The sequence below is a fragment of the Emydura macquarii genome, unplaced genomic scaffold (genome assembly GCF_026122565.2).
Source record: "Emydura macquarii macquarii isolate MOO-44397 ecotype Brisbane River unplaced genomic scaffold, CSIRO-AGI_Emac_v2 contig_2897, whole genome shotgun sequence".
In the NCBI taxonomy this organism is placed as follows: Eukaryota; Metazoa; Chordata; order Testudines; family Chelidae; genus Emydura; species Emydura macquarii.
This window is the reverse complement of record NW_027133034.1, coordinates 4,447,306-4,455,339: the sequence shown is the minus strand read 5'-3', so window position 1 is coordinate 4,455,339 and position 8,034 is coordinate 4,447,306.

The following is an 8,034-nucleotide window of genomic DNA, read 5'->3' as shown; positions in this document are numbered from 1 at the left end:
CACAGAAATATGGTGGGATAATTCACAACTATAATATTGTTGTAGAAGGGTACAACTTGATGAAGGACAGGTGGGGAAAAAAGTGAGAAGGTGTTGTATATCAAAGATGTATAAAGTTGCACTGAGGTTGTGATAGAAGTGGGATGAAGACCTGATGAAAGTCTCTGGGTAAGCATACAAGGGGTAAAAAACAAGAGTGATGTCATGGCAGGGGTCTACTATAGGCCCCCTAACCAGGAAGAAGAGGTAAATGAGACTTTTTTTAAACTAACAAAATCATCCAAAACACAGGAATTGGTGGAAAGGGGGACTTCAACTAACTACACATCTGTTGGGAAAATACTACAGCAGGGAACAGATTATACAAGAAGTTCTTGGAATACATTGGAAACAACTTTTTATTACAGAAGATTTGAGAAAATGACTAGGAGAGAGGCTATTCTGAATTGATTCTGAGAAATAGGAAGGAACTAGATGAGAATAAGGAGGAGGAAAGCAGCTTGGACCATGAAATGATGAGTTCCTGATTCTAAGCAATGGTAGGAAGGGAAGCAGCAGAATAAAGACAATGGACTTCAAGAAGGCAGATTTTAGCAAACTCAGAGAATTGGTAGGTCCTGAGGGAAGCAAGACTAAAGGAAAAAAATCAGGAAAGTTGACAATTTTTTCAAGATACATTATTGAGGACACAAGATCAAACTATACCAATGCTTAGGAGAGATAGCAAGTGTGATACAAGGCCACACTGGCTTAACCAAGAAATCTTCAATGTCCGGAAACTTAAAAAAGAGTCAAACAAGAAGTGAAAACTAGGTCAAATTAAAAGGGATGAATATGGGGGGAAGAGGGGGAGCAAGCACGCAGGGACAAAAATCAGAAAGACCAAGGCACTAAATGAGATTAAACTAGTTAGGGATATAAAGAGTAAGAAGAAAGCATTTTATAAATACATAAGAAGCAAGAGGAAGACCAGGGACAAGGTAGACCAATGACTAAATGAGGAGGGAAAGGCAATAACAGTAAATGCAGCAATGGCCAAAGTGTAAAATGCCTTTTTTGTTTTAGTTTTCACCAAAAAAATTAGTAGTGATTGAATGACTATTAGAGACCATCAGTGTAAATGGGATAAAATCTGAGACTAAAAGAGGAGAAGAACAAGTTAAGAATTACTTAGACAACTTAGATGTCCTCAAGTCAGCAGGGCCTGATGAAGTTCATACTAGATTACTTAAGGAACTGGCTGAAGGGATCTCTGAGCCATTTGCGATTAACTTTGAGAACTTGTGGAGGACAGGAGAGAGGACAGCCTGAGGACTGGAAAACAGCAAATACGATGTAAAAGGGGGAATAAGGACAGCCCAGAGACATTAAGCTGACTGGTCTTAACTTTGGTACCCGGAAAGATAATGGAGCAAATAATCAAACAATCAAATTTGTAAGCCCCTGGAAGAAAATAAAGTAATAGAGTAAATGTGAGCATGGATTTGTCAACAACACATCATGTCAAAACCACCTAATATCCTTCTTTGACAGGATAACAAGCCTTGTGGATATGGGGGAAATAATAGGTGTCATATAATCTTTACTTTATAAGGCTTTTGATACGGTCTCACATGACCGTCTCATAAACAAACTAGACAACCGTAGCCTAGACAAACATACTATAAGGCTGTGCACAACTGGCTGGAAAATTGTACTCAGGGAGTAGTTATCAATGGCTCACAATCGAACTAGAAGGGCATATCGAGTGGGGTCCTGCAGGGATCTGTCCTGGGTCCAGTTCTATTCACTATTTTCATAAGATTTGGATAATGACACAAAGAGTACAGCTTGTAGATGATACCAAACTGGGAGGGGTTGCAAGTGTTTTGGAGGACATGATTAAAATTCAAAATGATCTTGACGAACTAGATAAAAGGTCGGAATTAAACAGAATTAAATTCAGTAAGGAGAAATGTAAAGTACTACCCTTTGGAATGAATAATCAATTGCAGAAATACAAAATGGGAAATGACTGCCTAAGAAGGAGCACTGCATAAAAGGATCTGGGGGTTATAGAGGATCACAAACTGAATATAGGTCAACAATGTAACACTGTCGCAAAAAAAGCAAACATCATTCTGGGATGTATTAGCAGAAGTGTTGTAAGCAAGACATAAGTAATTCTTCCATTCTACTCAGCACTGATAAGACCTCAGCTGGAGTATTGTGTCCAGTTCTGGGCACCACACTTCAGGAAAGATGTGGATAAATAGGAGAAAGTCCAGAGGAGAGCAACAAAAATGATTAAAGATCTAAAAAACATGGCCTATGAGGAAAGACTGAAAAAAAATGGTTTGTTTAGAGGAGAGAAGACTGAGGATGGACATGATAACAGTCTTTAAGTACATAAAAGGTTGTTATAAAGAGGAGGGTTATAAATTGTTCTCCTTAACCACTGAGGACAGGACAAGAAGCAATAGGCTTAAATTGCAGCAAGAGAGTCTTAGGATAGACATGAGGAAAAGCTTTCTAACTGTAAGGGGTAGTTAACCCTGGAACAAGTTACCTAGGGATGTTGTGGAATCTCAGCCCCTGGAGATTTTTAAGAACAGGTTAGACAGACACCTGTCAGGGATTGTCTAGAGAATACTTAATCCTGCTTCAGTGCAGGATACTGAACTTGATGACCTATTGAGGTCCCTTTTAGTCCTTTGTTTCTATGATTCCATCAATTAATTTATTGCATTTTTCTATTTGTCACTCCAGTGGCGAAAGCTTTTTCCCCCCCAAAAAAAAGTTTCGTTATTTTTTTACGTTCTATTTCCAAATGAGAATGATTTTGAGAACTCAATCTTTTAAGAAAATGTTTCCTTCTTTGGATCAACTCTACGCATATCCAGAGTGGTCAGGATAGTTTTTAGTATAAGACTTGTTTTTACTATGTCAGTTTAGAAGACTATCAACTGCCCGCATTTCCATTTTACCTAATCATTATTAGATGGCTGGTTTCTTGTAAGTATTATGGTACAGGTGGGTTTTTAAGAAAATTCAAATGAATTTTTAGTACCTGCCTTAAAGACCAGCTATAAGAGGGCATTCTGTGGTGAGCTGATGGTATGGAATAAATCACAAAGTGTTGCATGACAAACAGACAAATCACTGAGGTTGTCTCCATTGGCATGGAGGATAGAAGTGAAGCAGTAAGAGACAAGAGTGGGTAAGTACAGAGCAGTGCTGTGGAGGGCCTTAAAAGTGAGTACAAGAAACTCAAACTTAATGTAAAGGAAAAGGGGAACAGTGGAAGGATACAAAGAAAAGGTGACATGGCCAGTAAAGAGGGAGTGAGATTTGGACACAATCTGGATTTGTGGTGCAATAGAAAGGGAGGAATCACAGTTGACCCCCAAGTTAAGAGTTTTACTAACAGTGCGGAGTTGGTGTTATCAATATTGACTTAGAATAAGGGGAGTGCCTGATATGAAAGATAAGAAGCCTGGTTTCGACCATGTTATGTTTAGGCAGACAGTGAGACACCTCAGAGGAAGTGTTAGGCAGCCATCTGTATTAAGGAATCAGGTCAGGAACTGAAAGGTAGATTTGTGAGTTCTCAGCATGGAGATGATAGTTGAAGCCATGCGAGTAAATAGGATCACCCAAAAAGTGTGTCCAAAGGAAACAGAGGGGGGACCAAGGACACCTATGAGAACTGGGAGAGGGCAGAATGAGAACCCTCCAAAAGCGATGCCTGAGAAGTCGGAGGAGAAAAAGGAATGGATGTAATGGTTAAAGCCAGAAAGACATGATTTCATGAAGGGGAATATGATCAACAGTTTCAAAAGCAGCAGAGCAGTCTAGAAGAATCAGGATGTAGTAGAATCCCTGGGTTGGCCAGGAAGAGGTTGGAGACCTCATCAAGAGCTGTTTCAGTGAAGTGGGTTTTCAGAGGATGTCAGGAACCAGAGTTTGCTAGTATTTTGAGAGGAATGAGCTAGGAGACAGTGAAAGGTTATGGATAAAGGAGAAAGAGGATAAGAATGAGGGCACAGAAAGGCAGAGGCAATAGGACTTCAGAGGGGTCAGAGGGAGAAAGCAAACAAGAAACCTATGTGTTTCTGAGAGGGAAGGAGGAGGATAGGACATTAGAGAGCATGGGGAAAGGAGAGAGAGTGAAAAGGGGAGATCTCTGATCATTCTGGATCTATTTGTTCCATTTGGAAAAAAGAACTCAGCAAAATCTTGCAGAGAGCTGGAGGAGGGCATGGATATTGTAAGGGTTTCAAGAGGGAGTCCAAGTTTACAAATAAGTTATAATACATTGTTGGAATTGGAGTTGTTCTGTTTGACAAGAAAATGGGAGAACTGAAGGAAGACAGAGCAGACTTATACTACAAGTCTCTAATGAGATGCCCAGTCTGTAATACACAGAATCAGGATAATAAACAAGGAATTCTTGTCACTTTACTGTAATTTATAGCCAGCCAGCTCCATAGGGCAAAGTAGAACCCGCCTAATCCTTATGTGGCCTTGGGATATACAGAAAAATCCTCTAATCTCTGTTTCTAATCCTTCTGTTTTTACTGACATACACCAAATAACTGGGGCTGGGGGGGGAGAAACAAAAGAGAAAATAAAGAAAAGGCATACATCATGCACCCCTATCATGGAAAGGAGACACGGGCTGTAAAGGCTAACTAAGGAAGTTGGGCCTGATCATCCTCTCACTTCCCCTGACGTAAAACCCATCGGGTCCAAATCATGGTTGCTCTGTAGTCCATATGTACTGCAAACATGGATGCTGAGAGGCCACAAAGCCATTGTACAGCCCCCCTGATGAATTTCCCCTGGTGTGGAACATGTTCTTTCCCTGCCAGACTGAGCCAGTTTCACTAGCTCTGGGCAAACCCACACAAAAGTCCCCAGCACAGAATATGTTCCAGGACATGTCAAGGATTTGACAGGAGTTGGAAGGGAAAGTGGTCAGGTGCTCTTACTCTCAGGGGATAGGGACTATGGCAGTAAGGTCACAATTTAGAGCAGCCCTATGGCAGCAGCAAGATAGAGGAGGTAAAAGCTGCTTCACCTCAGTCCTTACATCACATCCTAGTACCAGTAAAGTGATTAATCTGGCTCACAGTTTTCTAATGACTGAGACATACTGTCCACTCTAAAAATAAAGATGTGAGAGGAACAAACTTAAAATCCCTTTTGCCAATCCATTTTTTAAAATATCCAACAAAAGTTAAGAATAGGAAAGGCTCTACACTGTACATAATTATTTAGAGCCTCCATAAGTCTCAAATTATTCTTGGATAAGGTAGTCATTCCATAAAACATGTAACTCACTCGCTGTTCAGCAAAGAAACAGAGACATTTCTATCCTTTAATGATGGGACAAACTGAAAATGCATTCTGTGTTGTGAGCAGAATAATTTGTGTAATAAGCAATTTGAGTTTGTTAGATAGTGCACATGTGTAAATCAGGACTATAATTCATGTGGCACAAGGCTACCAAATTAGTTTTCCAGCAAATGGTTTTTGGATAGCACCCTGGGGCCTTGATTTTTCACTTGGCATTTATTTTAGGCTTGCAGCAGTTTAGCTGTTAGATCCTTTTACTTCTGTCCCTTGCACATATTCTTTTACTATTTCATTCAATATGACTGCATATAATGCAGCATAACTGACTAGACAAGCACTGGATAAAAACATGTTAACAGAAAAGTATAGAAATAACAAACAGATACTTTCTGTCTACTTTTATTTTAAAGTAAGGAAAATGAAAAAAAAAATGTCTCCATCGGAAAGAAAGCAGAATACATCTGACTCTTTAAAGGTCCTCCATCTTAAGTCTGCTCAGAGTCCCACTTTTTATCACACAAACAGGCAAATTCTGACACTTCAGGTGTCAGTACAATGCAAACTGAATTATAGATAACTACAGACACACGGGAAAGTGAAAGCAAAGTGAGGATAGTTTGGAAAATAGAACTTGAAATACTTGGTTTGTAGTTTTATGTTAATAAACAGTATATTAAAAGGAATCTACTGAGATAAATGTATATTGAGTACTATTACGTGTTTTCTCTCTCCATACCCATTTTTTTTCATTTTCATACGTTATGGGGTTGTGGTTCTCAGGAGAGACATGATCAAACAAAAGGAATAGGATGAGGACACCTACATTTTGGGTTAACTGGAGGTTGGGGGAAGAGGGGGAGTGCAGTAAGGCAGACAGAAGATGTTAATCTCTCACTTCATTTATGTTATGTGAATGTGGACGATTGTCCTACCAGTTATTATTGAGAGGAAGGGATTAATTCTGCTGATGTTTTATAAAAAGTAGTGGCAGGATTTGCAAAGGGCCTCAATGCGAGGGAAGAAGGAAAGAAGAGACAAAGATGTCACCAAGTCAGCATAGGTGATGAGAGGAATTGTGGTATCAACAGTGACTGAAAAGAGGAAGAGGATATTTAAGGCAAAGGATTGGGAAGTTCATTTCTAACCATGTTATAGTATTTGCAGATTTTCATTCCTAATTAAAAAAAAATGTAAAATACATTGAGACCAGTTCTTATGAGTTCACATTTCCTTCTCACCTCGTAGACACTTTTTGTTCAGTATACATACTCATTTCAGTCAAGATACTGAGTATTTAAAACTTATTAATTGTCATAGAGAAGCTGTTTAAATCTGAGCATTATTAAGTCATTCTTTAACACAATGGTGCACTACATGTCTGATGTAACTGATGAGCTCTTACTGCTATCAAATTCTTTTCTGAGGGTGATGTTACTGAATTGACTACACATTTTTGTAATAATACAATACAAATGTGAATTTAATTGGTAATTTTATTAGCAGAAGAGAATCCTTTTGTCTGTAACAAAAACAAATGTCTTCCTTTTGCCAATTCCAATACTTTTTTCTTCTTAAAACTGCATGAAGATCTGTATGTTTTAACTTGCCCTCTACTGAAATAAGATTCATGATACCATACCTATTCAGAGTTATATCATTAGAAATTCAGTAATACCAGATGAAATAAAAGCCATTGTATAGTAATGATGTTATCAGATTGAGAAACCTTTTCTTCAGAAATCTCTTCAAAGTTTGTTAACTTAGTGAAGAAACTCAGAAACTAATCCTAATCATTGGATTTTTTGAGACATTTCTTTATTGAAATACTGGCAAGAACTCAAATCACTAACAGGGACACGAAAGGCATCGTTTTAAGATCTTTTATGGGCAAGAGATGCCTGAGGTTTCTCGATTGTAAAAGAAATAGTTATAAAAGATATAAAGTGGAATAGCACACTGCACATTTGGTACACTCCATGGGCCACATTTTTAACACATGTAAGTAGGCTCTGTGTTTTAGAAATGCATGTACAAATATGAACCTGAAAATGTGCACCCATTTACACAACTGTATAAATAAACTGAATTGGTATTCATGCAAATGGCTAGTCATTCAAACTGCATTTGGACACATAACTGCAGTACATTTTTAATATAGTTGCATTCTCTGCAGGTTGTGACACATTTTGTGTGTGCACACGCACACATGCAGCCCTTTCGCTCTTTTCTCTCCTTCTGCCTCTTTCCCTCCACTGTTTCCTTTGAGGAATCCCCCTTTTTCTTCCCCACTCCACCTAGGATCTCTATCTCTTGTCCCCTGGTGGTCCACCAGTTCCTTCTCTTCCTTTCCTTAAAGATCTGCACACCCATTTCTTTCTACCAATGGACATCTGCTCCCATCTTCCTTCACTGTGATTCAGTCTTCTCCCTCCATGCCCTGAAGGCTTCTGCTGTTGAGAAATATCCCCATGCTTTCCTGCTCACATATCTCTTCTTTATCCCAGCTCACCAAAAGCTGCTAGTATGGTATTGGGAAACCAGTTCCTGTTCCTCTGTGTAGTGGTAACACAGCCTAGGAAAGCAAAGTGTACTCATAGGAAGATGGTCAAAAGGCATCTGGAGCTGAGGAAGTGAAGGAGCAAAAGTGAATCTAAGTGGTGGAGGGAGAGAGCAAAAGCAGACGCAATGGAAGGC